General features: G+C 41.5%; 1 protein-coding gene across 2 annotated transcripts in view; it reads right to left on the minus strand.

The window, feature by feature from the left end:
- NRF1 (nuclear respiratory factor 1) overlaps positions 1-21,177 on the minus strand; it is a 158,517-nt gene extending 137,340 nt beyond the window's left edge. For both annotated transcript variants that reach the window (XM_049893065.1, XM_049893066.1), the window contains exon 1: positions 21,060-21,177. The gene's annotated coding sequence lies outside the window, so the exon portion shown is untranslated. The remainder of the gene's footprint in view (positions 1-21,059) is intronic.
- Between the last annotated feature and the right edge of the window lie 1,796 nt (positions 21,178-22,973).

A 22,973-nucleotide genomic window follows, 5' to 3' on the forward strand; every position in this document is an offset into this window, starting at 1 on the left:
AGTCAAGCACGTAAGGTTTAAATAGCCCAGTAAGTACTCATATATGTGTAACTTTTTTCTGTGCATGTCTGAAATCAGTTAATTCTCACTTGAATATCACCTTTGATTTCATTCTTTATTTCATCATTTACATTTCCCAAGTGTGTATCATCCACATTCCATTTGTTCACCCTACTCTCACAAATTTCTGTGGAAAAGTTGCCTAATCAAGACTGCCTGCATGTACGTACAACCAAACACCTGAAAGGACTTGGTTCTTAGTTTGGACGTTTAGGGTCATGGTTTCATGGGACATCCCAGTTAACTGGCCTAATAACATTTCAGTGTTTCTGTTCTACCTCCTAGTTTACTGCATAGAGTCTGGGGTCTTAAAGGCTTGGAAGTGGCCATCCAAGGCACATCAATTGGTTTCTAGGTACCCAGAGCAACAGAGGAAGGAGTCAGGAATAGGAAAAGGATATGGAATATGCGGCTAACTGCCTCCATGAACAACTGCTATCTTTGCCATGAGACCAGAAGAACTGGATGGTGCCCAGCTACCATCACTGAATATTTTGATCAAGGACTCTACAGAGGAATCCTGATCAACAGGAGAAAATGTAGAACAGAGTTTCAATTTCTGACGGACTCCATACTTCCTGAAGCCACGAAGGCTGAACCCCTAAATTATTGCCCTGAGATAATCTTTAAACCCTAAACAAAAATACCCCCTGAAGTCTTCTTAAAACCAAAGAATAGTTTAGCTTAACTAGTAAAAAAACAAACACCTTGAGCATTATGCTCTTTTAAGAACTATCTATATAGGATCAAATTGACAACAGCAACTCGAAAGATGAGATAGGAAACTTAAGTGGCAGTGATTTTACGTTAATGGGGGAAGAACAACTCAGAAATGGAGGGTGAAAATGGTCACACAGTTTGAAAAATGTAATCAATGTCACTGAACTATACATGCAGAACTGTTCAGTTGGTGTGTGTTTTGCTGTGTATATTCTCAACAACAGCAAAAGACTGCCTGAATAGATGTGAGACTGTCTACATGATGTTATTCACGAAGTTCTGTCCTGTTTAAATTTCTTCACATCACATTCAGTACCACCTTATCTGTGTAAAACCTTGGACATGGCACTGAAGAAGGATATTCGGGTAATCAGTTCAACTCTCAAAGAGCTTACAGCAACAGTTCTCAAAGTGAACCATGGAGCCCCAGAGGTGCCTGAGGCCCTTTCAAAGGGTTTAGGAGGTCAAAATTATGTTCATAATAACTAAGAGACCTTATTTGCCTTTTTCACTGTGTTTATATTTGCACTTTTGATGCAAAAGCAATGGTGGGTAGAAGTGCTGACACAGCACAATTCAAGGCAATGGTAAGCTGTATTAATAGTCACTGTATACTTCATCTTCAAGCGCTCACAGTAAAAGAAGAAAAAAAAAGTCAGTTTTACTCAAGAATGAGCTGGATGAAAAGGTTAAAGTTATTAATTTTATTAAATCTTGTTGTCTTTTTATTATTCTGTGTAAACAAATGGAAAGTATACATAGAGCATGTCTCTGCATACGGAAGCGTGGTGGCTATCTGGAGAAGCACATGTACCGACATTCGAGTTAAAAGCTGAATTAGCCACTTTTCCCCTCAAGGAACACCATTTTTACTTGAAAGAGACAACCTATTGTTATTCAGACTTGGGTATTTGACATATTTTCTCAAAAATGAACAAAGTCAAGCAGTCATTTCAAGGAAAGCAACTGACAGTATTTGTTGCCAATGAAAAAACTTGATCTTTCAAGTCATAATTAGTATTTTTGAAAATCTGTACCCGTCAGTGAGCTGACAGCTCTCCATTACCCTGTAGCTTTCTCTGGTGAGATCGGTGATGCTGTTAACAAATGTGATTTTCTGTGCTGGTGTCTGGAAGGTCTGTGTAACTCAGTGAACCAATATTTTTCAAATGATCAATGTATGATGTTACGAAATCATACATGGGTTAAAAGATCCATCCAAAGTGCATAAGCCAATCAATTTTCAAGTAACAGTACAGTTATGGTTTCAGAATCCACACTGCAACTAACCTTTAAGGAACTACCATTGTCACGCTTTGGTGTAATATTAAAGAAAAATATCCGCAACCATCTGAAAAGACTCTTAAAATACTCTTCCCTTTTCCAACTACATATTTGGTACGAGACCAGATTTTCTTCCTATACTTTAACTGGGTTTTCTGTTGTTTACTTTTAAATTAATTAGTAAATACTGGGTTTACTATTGTTATTTTTAAATTAATATTTTTAAATTTTGTTTTTATTTCTAATATGCTAAGTATCAAAAGTCATAACTCACATAAACAAAAGCTCTTTGTCATCTTCAATAACTGTCATGAGTACGGCGGGGTCCTGGGACGAAAGATTAAGAACCACTGGCTTCCACTATGCTGTCATGCATCGTTAATGTCCACGATACGTACTGTGAAATAGGACGTTCGGTGATTTGGACATTGCGCGAACACCGTATTATATACTTAGCAAAGCTATATGGGATACTGTAGTAAACCGTCAGCAGCAGCAGTCACTGATGTTCCACCTACGTATTGTTTAATAACCTTTTGTTTCACTTCCAAATCCTTACCTCTCCTCTGCCTCTTGCTGCTGCTATCGCCAGCACTGGCTTTGATGCATTTGGGAGCCATGATGCACTTCACAGTAATATTTCCACAGGAAAATTAAACACAGAGATAATGCTACAACACTCAAGAAATGCGCAATACACAAGACTGGATGCTGCTGCCTACAAGTCGAAGCACACACTGTATCATTATACGCCTGACAGAGCAATCACTTTGTACACAAGAGACATGTTGGGTATGGAAAGCTGTTGCATTTGCTAAGTCTGCTACTTCCTGATCAGGATTTCTGAACTCCATGGTAATCTTATGGGACGACGGACGTATGTGCAGTCGGACGTTGCCTGAATGGATGTTATGCGGTGCATGACTGTAATAAGAGAGAAGAATAAACACAAACAGTAATACAAAGTAGAATGTGAAGACTGTCACAGGCCTTCTCTTCCTAAACATCTCAGCTCTTCAAAAGCTAGACCTATGCTATCTACCAGACTCCTCAAATAATTTATTTAGCCCTGCTATCAATATAATCAAAATGAGTAATGCATTTAGCAAACACAAAAAGGGCCTAAGCAATCCCAAGATAATGTGTTAAGCCAATATGAATTGATGGGTTTTTCTTTACTCATCTTCTAAAGAAATGACCTAAATTAAAATTGGTTTTATTTCCCTGATATAAACTGAGTCAGTCTATAAAGGGGATTCTTTCACAAAGGACTACATAATACACAACTGTCTTGGAAATCCACCCTACACAATCAAATTAGTAATGGAAAGCTAGGGAATTTGGTTCCCAGCCTCTTAACAATAAGACAAAAACTAGAAATCCTATACTGGTCTTAAGGATCAGGATACAAACACGTTATTCAGGGGAAAAAAGCACTTTCTACAGGATGCTATGCATATATGCTATCGCTTGTGTTTTTTAAAAAGGGAGGGACACAGACACATAGATTTTTGCTTAGTCCACCAGGAAGAAGAGAAAGGAAACTGACAATGGTGGTTGTTTTTGGAGAGGGGAACTGTGGGAAAGAAATTCACTTTTCGCTGCGTTCTTTTTTATATTATTTTACCTTTCAATCATGCGCATGCAATACTTACTCAAAAATGTTTTAAAACATCTTCATTTCTACATCATCCATTTCTCTAGTTTTTTTATCTCAGATAAAAATCCCAAATAATACTAAAAATATAGGACTAAATACGAAAATCATTAAATGTGTATTTGTTAAACAACAGATACACATCTCATACACCTGACAGAAGCATCAAAAGCTGTTTGTCCACCTGGCAGCGATCAGTCGTTGATTACCTGAAGGAGCACCTGTTTACAGGAGTACTTAGCGATAACATCTATCTGCACAACACAATGACATAGTTGCTACTTCAGTAGTAACTCTTTCTGTTTTTTATTAAGAAATATTCTCTGAATAGCCTCAAAATTGCTAAACTTAAAGATCCCCTTTAAACCATGCAGCCAACATTGAATTCGGCATTCATGTAGGTCTTACTATGTACAAGGCCTAGTGGCACAGTGGTTAAGGTTAGCAGTCTGAATCCACCAGCCACTCCACAGGAGAAAGTTGTGGCAGTCTGTTTCCATAAAGATTACCCATTGTCGTCGAGTAATCATAGTGACCCTATAAGACAGAGCAGAAGTGCTCCACAGCCTTGGAAACCCTATGGGGCAGTTCTCTTCTGTCCTATAGGGTCACTAAGAGTCAGAACTGACTCAACAGCAATGGGTTTGGTTTGGGTTTTTTGGTTTTTTTTTTTGTAAGTTTAATGGTATTATCAGCATTTTAACAAAGAGCATTTTAACCAAACTGGAGTGTGCTGAATGGTGGCCCCCCAAAAGATATGTCCATGTCCTAATCCCCAGAACCTGTGAATGTGTCCTTACTTGGAAAAAGGGTCTTTGCAGACATAATTAAATGAAAGGTGTTAGGTGAGCCCTAAATCTCATGACAAGTACCCTTAGAAGAAAGAGGCAGAGGAAGATTGCACAGACAGAAGAGGCGGCAGCAATGTGACCACAGAGGCAGATACTGGAATGATGTGGCCACAAGTCAAGGAAGGCCAACAGCCACCACCAGAAGCTGGAAGAGGGAAACAACAGATTCTCCCCTAGAGCCTCTGGAGGGAGTGTGGCCCTGCGGACGCCTTGATTTTGAACTTAAGGTCTCCAGAATTGTGAGATAATAAATGTGTTGTTTTAAGCTGCAACATTTGTGGTAATTTGTTACAGCAGCAAAAAAAAAAAAACAAAAAACTAAGAACCCCCAAACTCTTTCCATTATACCCCATCACCCTCCCAAGAAAGTTAAAGGAACGAAAAAACAGAGATGATTCCAAGGACTTTATAAAATACTATACAGAAAATAGAAACTATACTTGTTTTGGAAGCCCTAGAGAATATAAGTAAGATCAGTAGGAAAAAGTTATAGGGAGAAAATTTCAGTTCAAATTAAACTTTCTAACAGTGTAAATGTCTTAAAGACTACCTAGACTTTTGGTAGCTAGTAAGTTTCCTATCACTGGATGTGTTAAAAGGGAGACTGATGACCATTTAACTTTAGATAAAGTAGAACACTTCTCACCCTGAGTTCATAAAATTATAAAATGTTAGATGGCACCACAAACACGCACCTATAAGGTAAAACATACAAATTTGTGAGGTTCCCACAACCATTCATTCAAATACTGCTTATTTTATGTTGAGCACTGTGTTTGGTAATAAGCGCAGACATGATGTTTACCCTCATGAAGCTTACAACATGGTGGGCAAGATGCACATAAATCAAGTAATATACAAACAAACCTACAATTATGGCTGTGACATGCGTTGTGAAGAACAAATGCAAAATCAGGAAAAACTTCCCTGAGGAAGTGATGCTTGAGCAGAGATCTGAAGGATTTATCAGATTTTACTAGACAGAGAAGAGAAGAAAAAAGCTTTCCAGGCAGAAAGAAAAATGGCAAAAGGCCTATGGTTGGGAGGAGTGTTGTCAGTACAAAATGAGTCCAAGAGGCCTACATCAAAGAGTTTAGTCTTCATCCTAAATCCAATGGGGGCCAGGATCGGACCTGAGTATTTAAACAAGGTCCATTTCAGCAGCACTGAGGAGAATGAACGACTGCAGGGCCAGAGTAAACGCAGGTGGGCCAGTGAGGGGGTACTGCAATAGTCCAGAAAAGAAACAAATGATAGCAACTTGGACAAAAGTGGAAGTGGTGGAAATGAAGAGGGCAGGCTGAGCTTATTTAGAAGGTTAATTAAGCAGGATTTGATGATAGTGGTTTGATGGTTAAGGTTATGCATCAACTTGGCTAGGCCATGATTCTCAGTGGTTTGGCAGATAGTGTGTAATCATCCTCCATTTTGTGATCTGATATGAGCAGCCAATCAGCTTAAAGGGGCGTTTCCCCGGGGGTGTGGCCTGCATAGATATGGTGGGTGGGTGGGTGGATGGACAGATGAATAGATGGATGATAGGTGTTCTGGCAAAGCTAGCCCTCTCAAGATCCTGTATCCAACTCATCATCCTCTGCCCTCCAGTCCTTGGGATGTGACCCAGTAGCCTGCCATTTGACCTGTAGATTCTGGGACTCATTAGCTCCCACAGCCTCATGAGCCAGCAGCCTGCTGTCTGACTTGCTGATCTTGGGTTTGTCAGCCCTGCAACCATGTGAGTCAGGAGAAGGCTCCAACCTGGTGTCTGACCCACAGATTTGGGACTTGACAGCCTCCACAACAGTGTGAGCCATGTCCTTGAAATCTCTTCTCTCTCCCTCCTTCCCTCCTTCCCTCCTTCCTCCCTTCTTTCTTCCTTCCTTCCTTCCTTCCCTCCCTCCCTTCCTTCCTTCTTTCTATCTTCTATCTATCATCTATCTATCTATCATCTATCTATCTATCTTCTATCTATCTATCTATCATCTATCTATCTATCATCTATCTATCTATCTATCTATCTATCTATCTATCTATCTATCTATCTATCTATCTATCTATCTATCTATCTATCTATCTATCTATCTATCTATCATCTATACACACACACACTCACACACACACACACACACTTCACTGGTTTTGCTCCTCTAGAGAATCCAGCCTAAGACATATGGTAAGGCCAAGGTTTCTAGTCTGAGAAACTAGATAAAATGGTGGTTCCTGTCACTGAGGTAAGCAAGAGGGCAACAGAGCCATGTTGAGAAAGTCATTTTGGGGTGTAGTGCATCTGAGGCATCCGAAACATGTCAATTAGGCAGATGAATACTGAGTTGTGAAACTACTGGTAGGTCAAACCTGAGTATATATATTTACATGGAACAGATGGACAATCTTTTATCTTTAGGGAAAGCAGTTATCGTTACAACAAAATCATTATTCTCAATAAAGAAAATTTCAAAAAAAAAAATTTTCAAAATGGTGCTAGCCTAAAAGAATCATTATTGTACCAAAAGCCTAAATTAATATTAAATGAAACTACCCACTGTGATCGTTAAGGTTGTGTGTCAACTTGGCTGAGCTATGACTCTCAGTGGTTTGGCAGTTATGATGTAGTTCTGCAGTCGTTTAAAGATGTAATCACTTCCATGATGGGATCTGCCATAATGTGATCCCCTCCATGATGGGATCTGACATAATGTGATCACCTCCATGATGGGAGCTGATATAATGTGATCCCCTCCATGATGCGATCTGACATGATGTGATCACCTCCATGATGGGATCTGACATGATGTGATCACCTCCATGATGAGATTGGACATAATATGATCACCTCCATGATGGGATCTGCCGTGAACAGCTAATCAGTTGAAAGGGAGTTTCCTTGGGGGTGTGGCCTGCATCCAATATAGGTGGACTTTCTGGCAAGGCTCCCTGGCTTTTGCTCGCTCTGGATCCTGCAGCTGACTCCTGTTCATCCAACCTCTGGTTCTTGGGACTTGAGCTAGCAGCTTGCCTGCCAATCTTGGGATTCATCAGCCTCTGTGGCCTAGATCCTGGGTTTGCCAGCCCCTGCTGCTATATGAGTTTGGAGAAGCCTCCAGCCTGACCCACAGGCTTGGGACTTTCCAGCCTCTACAACCACATGAGCTATTTCCTTGATATAAATCTCTCTCTCTCCATATATACACACACACACACACAGAGGACGCTTTACTGGTTTTGCTTCTCTAGAGAACCCAGCCTAAGACACCCACTGAAAGGACTTTGGACATAGATCACTCGTTTGTCTACAAAATTGACTGTCTTCACAATACATCTTGGTGGATTCTCAAATTAGAATTTGCTCCTGATACAACAACTGAAAACAAAAGTTTAAAAGAAAAAAAATTTGTACCTTTTGGTCCCGGATTATTTACCTCCTGCTATGCCTGAAAGATCCTGATGTATCTTAATTGTCACACGTAACTGATCAGGTTTTTCTCCTAGAAAAGATACTAATTGTCATACACACCTTGACGGGCTTTATAAGATACTCAGGTGCAAAATGACTATTTCAGATACTAATTGCATTAACTGAGGAACTATTTAGGTACATTTGCTTTCCATTTTATATATTTTTCAAAAAGCAAAAGCAAACCAGCTACCTGCAAAACAGGTTAAAGACAGAATTCAGTGAGTAGCCAGGGAAACTGGGTTACATTCCTTGCCCCAAAGAGTATTCCACTGTACAAAATCTTAAGGAAGTTAACTTTAAGAAAGACCCAGTTACTCTTTACATAAAATTAGAATTATATATTTCATATACTTCACTGAGAGTCGGAATTAGATTTATATTTTATACTTATAAAATCCTTTGAACTCCCCAGAAATAATGCTAAAAACCATATTAACATATATTATACTACTGCTGTTATCAATGCCTAAGCTGCTCTCATTGGGAACATAACAACTCAAGAAGGTCCCAGGGTTAAATAAAAGACCAACGATATATTGGGACAAGATTATCCACCTCAGAAAATACCCTGCAGATAGGAATCTTAGCTCAGGAAGTAGGAGGGCAGAGTTGAGAGAAGGCAAGTTAATGTGTTAATGAAACTGCGGTTAACCCAGGATTTAGGTTTCATTCTTCTCTAAGTAAGCTTTCATAGCAAGTCCCTATGCCCTTATTCCAAGTTACCCTTACCTCAGCAAAACCACAGGACATGAAAGAGACAGTAGGCATTTCCCGGACAAATACGTATTTGGAGCGAAAATTCTAAATACCTTATTTTTCTCCTTCCTATTTTATTATAATAAATGGATTGGTAACTGTCCCATTAAAATGTCTAAAGGCAAAAATAAAACTGGTAGTATCAAATCTCCTTCAGACATTTCTGGCTCAAAACAGTATGTACAATATTTACCCACTGTATATGTGTATATGTGCATACATGTATGCTTAGGAAAATATCTAAAACCATGTATTTAAAAATATTATCTTTGGTCAAACTATGCTTATAATTTTATTCTTCTTCCTTTTCTACAATAAACACAGATTACACTTTTTTTAGGTTAAGAAGAAAATATATTTATTGTTTAACAAGTCATAACAAAGGCTCACAATTAATTTTAGGAAGAATTCTTTAGACGAAACTTTAAATCATTTCTGTCCTCCTCATCTTTCAAATGAGGAAAAAGGCCCCATGAAGATAAATGACTTGCATGCCCAAAATCTGACAGTGAGTCATTATTATAAAACTTATTGCCGTAAAGGTGATTCTGACTCATAGCGTCCCTACAGGACAGAGGAGAATTGCCCCATAGAATTTCCAAGGAGCACCTGGTAGATTTAAACTCCCAACCTTTTGGTTAGTAGCCATAGCTATTACCCACTACACCATGAGGGTTTTCGAGTCATTATGAGGACCATAATTATATTATCCGTTATTGTTATTAGCTGCTGTTGAATGGCCCCAACTTATGTCGACCCCATGCACAACAGAATGAAACACTGCCTGGTCCTGCACCATTCCCATGATCTCAGACTGTTGTGACCCATGGGGTTTTCATTAGCTGATTTTTGGAAGAACTCCAGGCCTCTCTTCCCAGTCTTAGTCTAGACGCTGCACTGAAACCTGTTCAGCATCATAAAATAAGCATCATAGCAACATGCAAAACCTCCACTGACAGAGAATCAGACTGGCCGGGAATCAAACATGGGTTTCCAGCACGGGAGGCAATAATTCTACCACTAAACCACCACTGCCTCCTATTTTCTGTACTTACCTTTATTTTTTGTGATTATAAAAGATAATGCATTTCATTAAAGATATTTTGAAAAATAATGAAAGATACAAAAAAGAAAATGACTACCACATATAAGCTTATTAATCAAAGACAGCCACTGATTTTTCTTCTATTTCTTTCTAAAATTTTTTATTATGAAAATAATACATTTCCAATGTAGAAAAACTTAACATAGAGTCAAAAATTAAGGAAGAAAGACAACTTTTACCACTCAGTCTTTTAATTGTTGATAACAGAATGATTTTTTTCTTAAGACTTAGTAGCTGAGGTCAGTTTGGGGTCGACTAGTTCTATGCTGGTGTTCTTATTTACATTAGCAATGCTCAGTATTTAGAAAAACCAAACCTTGGTTGGTTCTTTGATTTGTGGGTTATTTTTATATAGCAGATCTATTACCAAGAATTTTACTTCACAATTGCTTAATGAAAGGCCAAAAACCCCAACCCATTGCCGTCGAGTCGATTTCGACTCATAGCGACCCTGTAGGACAGAGTAGAACTGCCCCATAGAGTTTCCAAGGAGCGCCTGGCGGACTCGAACTGCTGACCCTTTGGTTAGCAGCCATAGCACTTAACCACTAGGCCACCAGGGTTTCCTGGCTCGATAAGAGTCAGAATTGACTCAACGGCACTGGGTTTGGTTTGGTTTTGGTCATCTCTATTTAGGGACCTTTGCAGAACTGATAAACGTACAGATAATCCACAAAGACAAAACTACAAGTTACATAACACATTTTCTATGTTTAAGATTGCCCGAGACATTTATTCCAATCTAATATTACCAATACTTTTACAGGGTATCTGATAAAACAGTGCCAACTGGCATTAATTATAGAAATACATGATGAATTATAAGCAAACACATTCATGGAAAACAAGCTAGTCTTGTACAAGTTTCTGAACCTCACCTTTAACTCAGTTAGCAAGACATTTAAAAATACTGTTTCATCTTTATCTCAGTCTTTTAAAATTTCTTATGTGTTTTAAAAATATACATAACTATATTAGTACAGTTGCATAGGAACATCATTTATAATAAATGTACATATATTCATACTGTGTGCTCAAAATTTTACTTGAAGGGTAACAATCAAAAGTTTGGAGATAAATGCCCAGAATCTAGTTTCTATCTCCTACTCTAGTTTCAAAGATCTAAAGATTAAGAGGAATACTGAAGTTGTCAAGGATTTCCTTTTACTTGGATCCACAATCAACAGCCACGGAAGCAGCAGTCAAGAAATTAGACAACACACTACACTGGGCAAATCTGCTGCGAAGGACCTCTTGAAAGTGTTAAAAAGCAAAGATGTCACTTTGAAGACTAAGGTGCGCCTGACTCAAGCCATGGTATTTTCAAGCACCTCTTATCCATGTGAAAACTGGACAATGAGTAATGGAGACCAAAGAAAAATGGATGCTTTTGAATTATGGTGTTGGTGAAAAATACTGAATATACTACAGAGTGCCAGGACAAATCTGTCAGTACAGCCAGAACGCTCCTTAGAAGGGAGGATGGCGAGACTTCATCTTACATACTTTGGACATGCCATCAGGAGGGACCAGTCCTTGCAGAAAAGGACATCATTGCTTGGTAAAGTAGAGGGTCAGTGAAAAAGAAGAACCTCAACGAGATGGACTGACACAGTGGCTGCAACAATGGGCTCAAACATAGCAAGGATTGTGGGGATGGCACAGGGCCAGGCAATGTTTCATTCTGTTGTACACAGGGTCACTATGAGTCAGGACCAACTCAACAGCACCTAAGAACAACAACAAAGATTAGAGGAAGAAAGAGAAAACACCAATTATCTAAAATTTCAGAACGAAATATACTTTGGGAATCAATTAAGTTCTAGTATGGAATTTTTTTTAATTGTTTGAATTTCTAAATTTGATTCATGATTTAGAAATGTGGGTAACAGCAATTTGTTAGCATTAAATCATCTTATATCTCAAAGTATTCCATAATTGTGACCTTTCAGAACAATCCTGTAAAACAGGTCCGTGGTATTTTAATTTCACAGTCTGAAAAAGTAAGCAAGGAAAGAATAAATGTCTTGCCCCATATTACTAAACTGAAACACTTGTGCATTTCAGAAATTTCCCACAGTATTTGCCAGGGGTGGATTAACCAATAGGCAAGGTAAACACAGTGCTTACCTTGCTGGTTACCATTTTTTTTGCCACATCGAAGATTCTGTTTCTAGGTGTGGCTGATAATCTGTCTCTCTCCCAACCTCACAGCACCTTCATACAGAATCAAAGCCTCTTCTCAAATTTACAATCCCTGACAAACTGGGATTAGTCAGTAAACAAGGTAAGCATGAGTTCACTTGTGCTTACTTACTAATCTGTAGGGAAATTGTTCACTACAGATGGTCTGGTAAGCAAGGCAAGCACTTTGCCTACTGGATGATCCTCCCCTGGTATATGCAACTCACAACTTAAAAATGAATTCTGAACGCAATCTATGGATCATTTTGCTTTCTTTCAAGATACATTTTCCCTTGAAAACAGTATTAATTTGATCCCCCCACAAAGTCTACTAAACCTATAGTGTATGAATATATAATCATATACTAGAGTGAACCCTGGAGTATAAAAAGCCAAGGAATCCAAAAGACTTGGCAAAATTCTGCAGCGATTAAGCTTTGCTCTGGCACCCTCCCCCCTTCCTTTTGATGATCCTACTCCCATCTCCCAGTGGTGTCTCATACCTTTCCAAAGTTTCTCATCTGACCTGAGACATCATCCCATTGCCATCAAGTCAATTCCAACTCAGGGCTATCCTATAGGACAGAGTAGAACTGCCCCACAGGGTTTCCAAGGCTGGAACCCCGGTGGCTCAGTGGTTAAGAGCTCAGTTGCTAACCAAAAGGTCGATAGTTTGAATCCACCAGCTGCTCCTTGGAAACCCTATGGGGCAGTTCTACTCTGTCCTATAGGGTTGCTATGAGTCAAAATTGACTCAGTGGCCACAGATTTTTGGTTTAGTAATCTTTATGGAAGCGGACTATCACATCTTTCTCCCATGGAGCACCTGGTGGGTTCAAACTGCCGATCTTTTGGTCTGCAGCTGAGCGTTTAACCACTGTGCCTCCAGCGCTACTTCAAAATCTCTTCCCCTGGATCTATCCAGGTCAGTTAGGGTAACTGATCTCAGCCAAATGACAGGACTAACACTTGACTTAATCATTAGCATTACTGAAGACTCTTCTCTTGTCAAGATCCCTTTGAGGATCTCATAAAAGTTATGGGCCACAGCAGGAGAGCAGTGGGATGCAGACCCCAGATTCTCATATGACCAGACTTAATGGTCTGAGACTGGAAGGATCCCCGTGGTCATGGCCCCCAGAACTTCTGTTGGTCCAGGACAGGAACCATTCCCGAAGCCAACTCTTCAGACATGGATTGAACTGGACAATGGGTTGGAGAGGGATGCTGGTGAGGAGTGAGCTTCTTGGATCAGGTGGACACTTGAGACTCTGTTGGCATCTCCTGCCTGGAGGGGAGATGAGCAGGTGGAGGGGGTTAGAAGCTGGCGAAATGGACACGAAAAGAGAGAGTGGAGGGAGAGAGCAGGCTGTCTCATTAGGGGGAGAGTAATTGGGAGTGTGTAGCAAGGTATATATGGGTTTTTGTGGGAGAGACTCAGGTGATTTGTAAACTTTCAGTTAAAACACAATAAAAATTATTAAAAAAAAAAAAAAGTTATGGGCCATCTCCCTAGAAAAGCACATAGGCACCCACACAAAATTTTTCAGGATCACACAGCCAAAATATGTCCATGAACCACAAAGCTATAAACCCCGGGTTAGTCCCTGCACTTATCATAAAATCTTAAAATATCATAAAACTACAAAACTATTCAAGAAGAATTTGCATTTTAAGAGACAGTCAACCCAAATGAATCTCTAATTGTTAGAATTTAAGACTGATTTTAAGACAGTGTCAAAACAATGCCTTAAAAAAATTGTTTTTCAACAGTATGGAAAAGAGATTTTTAGGATGAACAGCCATTGGGAATCATCTCCCAAAGCTTTTACACTGCAATTCCTATGACAGAAGTGGGGGTAACAGGACTTAGTTCTAAGCATAGGTCATCTACTGAATTAAATTTTATCAGGTCCTACCCTTGTACTCAAAGGAGCCCTTGTGGCACAATGGTTAAGCATTCGGCTGCTAACCGAAAGGTCGGCAGTTCGAACCCACCAACCACTCCTGGGAGAAAGATGTGGCAATCTGCTTCCGTGAAGTTACAACCTTGGAAACCCTATGGAGCATTTCTATTCTGTCCTATAAGGTCACTACGACTCCACAACGGGTTTAACCCTTTATTCAGCAACACTCTAGAAATCTATTTTGTTAAACCACTATGATTCCCAGGCAAAACAATATACACATAAAGTTTCTTTCATCCCTTAATTGCCAAATCCAATTGACACTGCTAAATTCTCTCCTAAATTTCCCTTCACCCCACTCCTTCTCAGCTTATTCAACCCTACACCATTTATCTTATTTCTCTAACCTTTTTTTTTTTTTTTCAACTTCCTTCACAGGCCCTACTTCCACTGGGGCCTAAGATGTAGATGGTCCCTAATGGTGCCCTTAGTCTTCTCCTCACTCCTGATAAATTCTACATAACACTGATGAATACAAATTCTTTTTTTTTTTTAATTGTGCTTTAAGTGACAGTTTACAAATCAAGCCAGTCTCTCATACAAAAATTTACATATACCTTGCTACGTATTCCTAGTTGCTCTCCCCCAATGAGACAGCACACTCCCTCTCTCTCCACTCCGTATTCCCCATGTCCATTCAGCCAGCTCCTGTCCCCCTCTGCCCTCCCATCTCCCCTCCAGACAGGAGCTGCCCACATAGTCTCATGTGTCTACTTGAGTGAAGAAGCTCACTCCTCACCAGTATCATTTTCTGTCCCATAGTCCAGTCCAATCCCTGTCTGAAGAGTTCGCCTTGGGAATGGTTCCTGTCTTGGGCTAACAGAAAGTCTGGAGACTATGACCTCTGGGGTCCTTCTAGTCTCAGTCAGACCATTAAGTCTCGTCTTTTTAAGAGAATTTGGGGTCTGCATCCCACTGTTCTCCTGCTCCATCAGGGATTCTCTGCTGTTAATACAAATTCTTAACTGATCCCGGCTGCCCCTTGAGCTCCAGACCAAATCTCCAGCTACCTACTTGAGTTAGCTTGATTCCCACAGATATCTCAATACATGTAGAATCACACCCTGTTACATTCCTCCTCAAATTGTTCTTCCTACACATTCCCTGCCTTAAAGGCATCATCATCCATTAACCAAACCATAATCCTTTCTCATCTCTGACTCCCTCATACTCATTTGTGACCCAAATCTGATAACTGTAAAACTAATCTCCAGAATTTATCTCCTCTTAATTCACAGTAGTCTCACAGGCCTCCAAACCAATCTTCCCATGCCATCTTTTTAAAAACCAGAATCCATTTCCTATTCACAAACCTCTCACGGCCCCTAAATGCCTACAGAATAAAGTCCATGTGCATGAGCATGGAATTCCAAGCTCCTTCCAATCAGGTCCCAAGCTCAGCTTCATTGCCCAGTGCTCCCCAAGTAAAGCCAAATCTACCTGCTATTTCTTATATCAGGCCATTAATACCCTCCCTTTAGCCTCTTCTCTACTCACTCGTCCAACGCATCCCCTATATGAAAAGTCTTCCCTAACCTCACTTATTCTCCCGGCATCTCACCCCTCCCCAGAAAGAATTCCTCCCTCTCCTATAACCCCATACTACTCTTTCTTTATTTTGGTTCTTAACAAGTTGTATTGTAGTTAATTGAACCCAAATCATTCTTCCCTACTAGACAAGGGCCATGGTTTGTTACTCCAGCACCTATCACAGGCCTGGAATATAGTATGCCTTTAATCAAAGTCTCGGCAGCAGAGGAGTTTTTTTGTTTTAATCAAAGTCTGGAAACCCTGGTGGTGTAGTGGCTAAGTGCTACAGCTACTAACCAACAGGTCGGCAGTTCAAATTCGCCACGTGCTCCTTGGAAATTCTATGGGACAGTTCTACTCTGTCCTATAGGGTCGCTATGAGTTGGAATCGACTTGACCGCAGCGGGTTTGTTTTTTGTTTTTGTTTTTTTAAAATCAAAGTCTGGTGAATGAATGGCAAAAATCCAAAGTGAGGACACACCTAAGGAGGCTACTTCTCAGTGGAGGGTATGCCTCACCCGCTTTTGAACTTAAAACAAGACTTAGGTTTCCTAGCCCTAGCTCCCCATTTCTAGCCCACTGCTTTAAGCAATGTTTCACTGGGACATTTCCTCATTTCCTCTTGTTCTTTGTAGGTTTAGCTGCCAGCCTAACCACATTAGCATTCAGTAGCAGCAACAAAACAGACTCTCAAAGTTCTAAAAAGCAGGCTTTACAATTATCAAGACTAAGGTACAAGTTCTTTTTTAAAAAGTCTTAACGTAGATGCATACAGAGCTCATTCTTCATGATGATTACGAAAAGGCTTGGCATAGGTTATCCAACAAGCACCACTCAAATTCTTAAGAAAATGTCAACTTTGTCAGCCAAACTTTTCACATTTGTAACCACAGAAATCAGCATGCATGAAGTAATCTAAGTATTCAGCTTATGTACAATTACTATAAATAGTAATCTTAATCATCAAACTGATGGGCCATACAAAAGTAGCTCTTAAAGTTTCTTTTAAAAATATCCTCCCCTCCAAATTCCAGTGATCATCCCAACCTATCAAATTATTTTTTACCATTATCACCTTCTCTGTCCTCTCTTCCCCCACCTGCCATCCTCCAACACACACACCTCCCTTACTAAACATGGTTTCCTTAAATTATCTGATGTACTTGGAGTTTTACACAAAGCTAGACTGCTGTGGGGCAAGACAGATGAACTACTAGGTGTGATATTCGGGAGAAGATTCCGTATTGCCAGATTATTTTCTAAGTGACGCCATTACTGTTACAGTACAGACTTGCCACAATGGATCACAAGGATCTGCCTTAACTGCCCCTTTTTTCTTTGTTTACTATATTAGGACATTTCCATAAAGTTGTATTTCTGGCTTTTCTTCAGTTGATATAAATTTTTACTTGATGCCCTGTTTTAGGTGTAAAGCCACATGATGAAGTCTTTTTGATGCTCCAGTGAGTAAACTCCATCAAGGGGGTTCAAAACACACTAGCCTAATCCTGAACGTCACCGTTTATTTGCCTTGTGCAATGAAAAATTTCTTCCTCATTTTCCAAGTTCTGTCCATGTTACATTAAAACAACTTCAGACAAAGTGTTCCTGCTGCCCCAGAATTAAAAGTTTCCAATAGCTCCATGTGGCTGTAATCATCTGGAAACACCTGAAGTTGATTTGTTTTACCTCCTTTTACTACTTCTCTTCAAGTCTGCTCACCCCAGTAATGAAGGATAAAAGTACTAACAGCAAAACCAAGAAAGGGGATATCTACCACAAAGGGTTTGGTTTTTAGTTAACAAATGATACATAATGCACAAAAATTAACACATATCCCAAGCCTCAAAAAAACACCAGACTTCGTATAAATAAAACGTTTCTAAAATAAACTTAACAAGTGATTCTTTTTTCAATGCTGTTTTACTAAGTGTTCATGGGAAATTTATTTGGATGTGCTCAGGCTGAAAATACTAGCTTTAGCTCTCAAGGAAAACATGATAGAACAGAGAATATCTTTTAGTTATAGAACATTTTCTGAAACTTGTTTACAAAACCAGAGAGTTATATTTGTTTGTATGATTAATTTTCCAAATACTATTTTTACACATGCACTAATAAGCATCACACATAGTCACACACAAACGTCTAAATTCAAATATCCCATTTTCTGGACTAATTCGAGTCGCAGAGATGGTACATTCAAACGTTTCAGAGGTTAGACACTTATGAAATTCGACAACCCACAGGAGTTCCCCTCATGCCCTCCAACTTCCCAGAGTGATGCTGAGTGGATGGACAAGCTGACTTCAGCATGAGCACCGAGCTGGCCTGAAGATATCTGACAGACTGCAGAACCGACCCGTTACCTTGTTTCCCAAAGGTAGGACTGGAGAGCGTGCTTCTAAAGGGTTCAAAGCCCGTCTAGAAGCCAAAGAATCAGCACGCCTTCTCAAATAATTGCGAAAACATTTAATTTTAATAATTGTTGTTCATCATTTCATTCCCCAACATTTACTGAATGCCTTACTACATACAAGAGGTATAAAATTTAATCTCAGACCACAGAAGCTTAAATTCTCCTTAAAACAGTCACCCATTTGTGGTTATTTTACATAAAATGTTTCTTAAAGACAATCCAACTGCGTGTATGGGCAATGCAAATTTAGGTACAGTAAAACCTGCAAGAGCTGGAACCCTGTGTGAGGCAAAAACCTATCGAGAAGGAAAACTCAAATATTTTTCATTAAAACCATAGAAAAGTGGTAAGACTGCATCCTGTCAAAGGCAGAAAACTTGCAAGCCCTAGAAAAACAAGGCAGACCTGTTTAGTTCCGGCTCTCACAGGTTTCACCCTGTCTAAATCCTGAGGAGTTGGCCTTGGGCTCCCTAACAAAATTAGAGATGGATGCAGAGTTGTGATTCTAATGGAATATACAAGAATTGGGTGGGAAACCTGATGCCTTTCCCTTCAATCCCTTCTATATCTGGACTAGGTCCCTCGTCTCCTATTGTACTTCCCCTAAATCCAGGAGCTGAATTTCCTTAAAATCTGCTAAGTAAACTATTCCCAAGAAAACTCATTTGGGAATAAGAAAATGTTTTGCTAAATGAGAATATGACCACTTACAACCAAACAAAAATCATTTTCCCTAGTCTATGTTGAGTCTGAGATGGGGGCACTCATGATGAAATCAAAGGATTTCAAACAAGGATGACCCAAAAGGTAGTAACGCAGTAATTCTTAATCTGATTCCCCCATAACCCCACACCTCTTACCCACCCCAATAGGTCCTGATTTTTTTTTTTTAATTTTAATTTAAATACAGTTTATTTACGAAAAGTTGAATTTACAATCTTTTTTTTTTTTTTGGACATGTTACCTTTTTATTAAATGATATCCATCAAATTAAATCCAAATACAGTTTTAAAGAGACATTTTTGTTTAAACAAAAATGTCATTTTACCATTAGTCTTTTTTCTCTCTATATTTTGACATAGTTAATATTCTAGTCAATATGATCTTTTATTGCTGTAAATTACATATAACACATTTGCCAATTTAACTTTTTCACGTGTACAATTTAGTAACATCAATTAATCATGTTGTACAACCATCACCAATATCTGCTGCCAAATTTTCCATCACCATAAACAGACACTACTGAAAGACATGTCTAACTCCTATGAGGAGGGAAAAAAAATGCTCCTTGACAGGCAAAAAAAATTCTCCACACAATTTAGGAACCAAGTTAAGAATAAATATACTCCATTACATGTGATAATTATATGTTTGCTTTCACACTCATAAAATAGGGAAATTACACTCAAATGTGCAGACGGAATTAGTCAAGCTGTTTTGTTTGGCATTCATATTTTCACTGCCTTATGGAATAACTCAAAGAATTTTCAAACATGATTCTAGGGGGTCAAGAAACTATTCTATCAAAAAAAAAAAAAATCCAACATCTGCAAGGTCCCATGCTACCCTCCTCCCCCAGGGAGAAACCACCTATTAACCTATTAACTTACCGCTCAAGGCCAAAAGTAAAAGGAATTTCTTAAAGTAAAGGCCTGACATGAGAAAAAGATCACTGTGGGCACAGGTGCTGTCCTGGGACAAAAGCTGTGAGATGTCCCTACCCATTCTTCTGGCTACCACTGTCAAAAATGACAGGCACACCCCACACTCTTTCACTTTGAGTTTCCGAAACATGGTCTCTAAACACTTAGGAAAACCTGAATTTTGCTCTGGTCATAGAATCAAGCACAAGCGACACCAGCTCTAAAGTAAGCAATTAATATATCCTATTTTTTTTTTTTAATCTAATGCTTGAAACAAGGGCTGGAGAACAGTTAATGGCACCTCCAACTGGTTGGAACAAATACATCGTTGGAAACCCTGAAAATACTAAGATTTTAAACAACTTCAAGCGCTGGTGGGCACAGTCAGACGCACTGTAGAAACTTTGGGACCAGCAGCAAGGACACAACAGGTGAGAAAAGCAGTCGACATCACTGCACAGTAAACGGATAACATGCAATGGCAAACCCCTGCGTTCCCCCGAAAGGCCGGGGATATGGGATAAAACCATGCACTCCCGTCCTTCCAGCAGCAACGGTTCGGTTCCTTCGGAGGGACGCGCCATCAACCCTCGCCCTCACCCAAGGGACCACCACCCCGGGCGCAAGAAGAACCATGGCCCCCTCCACGGGCAGCATCTCAGCTGGGGAAGAAAACACAATGTCGCTCCTTATTTCTGCGTACAAAAGGACTCTGCGTCCTCCTCCTCCTCGAACTGCCGCCGCTGCCACCCGGGCCGCCTCCTAACTTGCAAAAAGGTGGGCAACGCGCCATGTTCCAGCGTCCCCCAGTCCACCTGGGTAACAAGCCCACGCCACCCCGGCGGGAGGGAAGCTTCGGAGGTCGCCCGAAGAGCCAGCCTCCTCTCCCGCCGGAGACAGCGGCTCCCGCGCCCTGGCCCGGCTCCGCCGCGCCGCGCCGCCCGCGGACAAGCCCGCGGAAGGGCCGAGGGGGCGAGCGGGGAGCCGCGGCTCTGGTCCCGCGCAGCCCGCCCACCTCCCGCTCCCGGGCCCGGCGCGCTCTCCCGGGCCTCCCGCTCCCGAGCCCGCGGAAAGGCCCGGCCCGGGCCCGGGGTTCCACGGCGGGGAGGAGGCCGCCGCCCCAAGAGCCTCGGGCGGCGGGGGAGGCCGGAACCCTGGGGCTCTCGGGAGGGCAGCGCCTCCCTCCCGAGCCCGCCAGGACGCCTGGGGCCTAGTGCGGCCTGCGCATCCTCGGGGTGGCGGTTTGACGGGGCCGGGCCGGGGCCCCCCGCCCCAGGCGGGCCGAATCCGGCGGGGGCCCAGGCCCGGAGCCGGGGGCGGCAGGGTGCCGGCTGCGGGGCGGGCCGGCCGGCCGGCGGGCGGGCGGCGTGTTGCGGCTGCGCCGGGGCTGAAATAGCTGGAGATTGCGCGGTAGGGCACTCACCTCAGAGCGGCTGCGCTACCGTGGGCCTGCGCCGTGGAGACTGCGACCGCGCCGGCTCCTCGCAGCTTCCTGCCACCAGCGGCAATGGCGAGCGCTGCCGCCTCTGCCGCCGCCGCCGCCGCCGAGGAGGGGGAGGGGAGCCGAGCAGGCACGCACGCGACGCACGGCTCGGCTTCCCCGCCCGGCGGCCGCCATGATGGGGAGGTCGGCGCGGCGGCTCGGCGCGGCCGGCCGGAGTGGGCTGCGGCCGAGGGTCCTTGGCGTCGCTCGCCGCTTCCTCATCTGCCCATTTCTCCTAGAAGATTTGGCTGGAGCCGGAACCCCGAAAGCAACCGGATTCGGGACATGTCGGCGCCCCAGAGAGGTGGCGCAGGCGGCCCAAAATGGTTGCTAATCTGGAGATGGCAACGTTTCTCGCCCCCCGGACCCGCGAATTAGGACCTCCCGAATGTTCCCAGACAAACTGAAAGGGGCTTCCCCGGATTTTCCTCGGTCCTCCTTGCCCACTGCATCCTCACCCTCTCTTTGGAATGAGCTTTGTTTCCCTATTTCAGAGCCTGCCCAGATATTTAAAAACAAAAGTTGTTCAAAGCACCGCATTAATGACATTAATGTATTCGTTCAGTGAACATTTCTAGAGGGCCCTGTCTGTGCCCAAAACGGGTCTGGGCGTGTTGGAGATGCAGTGTTTAGCAAGAAAATGTCCTTGCCCGCATGGACCTTGTATGATAGAGGAGGGAGTCAGAAGCGATAGAAGCTGCCAAGCAGGTGCCTGACAAGTTGGGAGGCGAAAGTGGTAGAAAAACAATCTAATGTTAGAAACACAGGAAGTTTTTGTTTGTAAGTTGATTTTTTTTTTAATTTTATTGTGAAATATGTGTATCAGCACGTTTACCATTTTAAAGGTACAATTCAGTGGTATTAATTGCAATCACCATGTTGTACAATCGTCACCGCTATCCATTTCCAAACGCTTTACTTCACCTCCGGCAGAAACTCAAGTGTCCCTTCAGCAATAACTTCCATCTCCCCCTCCCCTAACCCCTGGGAACTAGTAAAGTTTTGTCTCTATTCTCTTACCTATTCTAGATATTTCATACAATACCTGTCCTTTTGTATCTGACTTCACACAGCATAATGTTTTCAAGATTCTTCTATGTCTTAGCCTTTATCAGAATTTCATTTCCCTGTATGGCTGAAATATTCCATTATATGGTTATACCACATTTTATTTACTCATTTTATCTGTTGATGCAGACTTAGGTTATTTCCACCTTTCAGCTGCTGTGAATAATGCTGCAATAAATGTTATTTGTGTTTTAAAGTGTGATCGGGGGGCTACCTGCATCAGAAGCACCTGATTATTAAAATCCTGGGCCCCAATTCATACTCCAGAATCTTGACTTGATAGCCTAGGAATCTGCATTTTTAACAAGCCTCCTTCACCCTTCCCTGATAATTCTTATACATGCCATAGTTTAATAACCATGGTATCAGGGAGTTACTATCTATCCTAAACTGTGTCAGAAAACAGCCTAAGAAAATCAGGAAGCCTTAATTTTTAGCAATAGATTCCATTTACTCAAAATTCGACATATCCAAACTGAATGTCTTTCTCTCCAGCCTATTTTAAGAAAGTGAGTGCTTTCCCACCCACGTGCTGAAGCCAGAAACCTGGGAGTGATCATTACTCCTTCCTCTCTCTCCTCAAGTCCCCACATCCAGTTAGGTCAGACCACTGTTATCTCTCATCAAGATACCGCAATAGACTCTTCTGGTCTCCCTGCCTCTGGAATTGTCCTCTCCAATCGCTTCTCCACACTCTACTTTGAATGATCTTTCAAAAAATCAAATCATGCCATTGCTCATTAAGACTCTTAATAAGATCCCATTGGGCTTAAGTTAAAGTCTCAG

Source organism: Elephas maximus, chromosome 8 (genome assembly GCF_024166365.1).
Source record: "Elephas maximus indicus isolate mEleMax1 chromosome 8, mEleMax1 primary haplotype, whole genome shotgun sequence".
Classification (NCBI taxonomy): Eukaryota; Metazoa; Chordata; class Mammalia; order Proboscidea; family Elephantidae; genus Elephas; species Elephas maximus.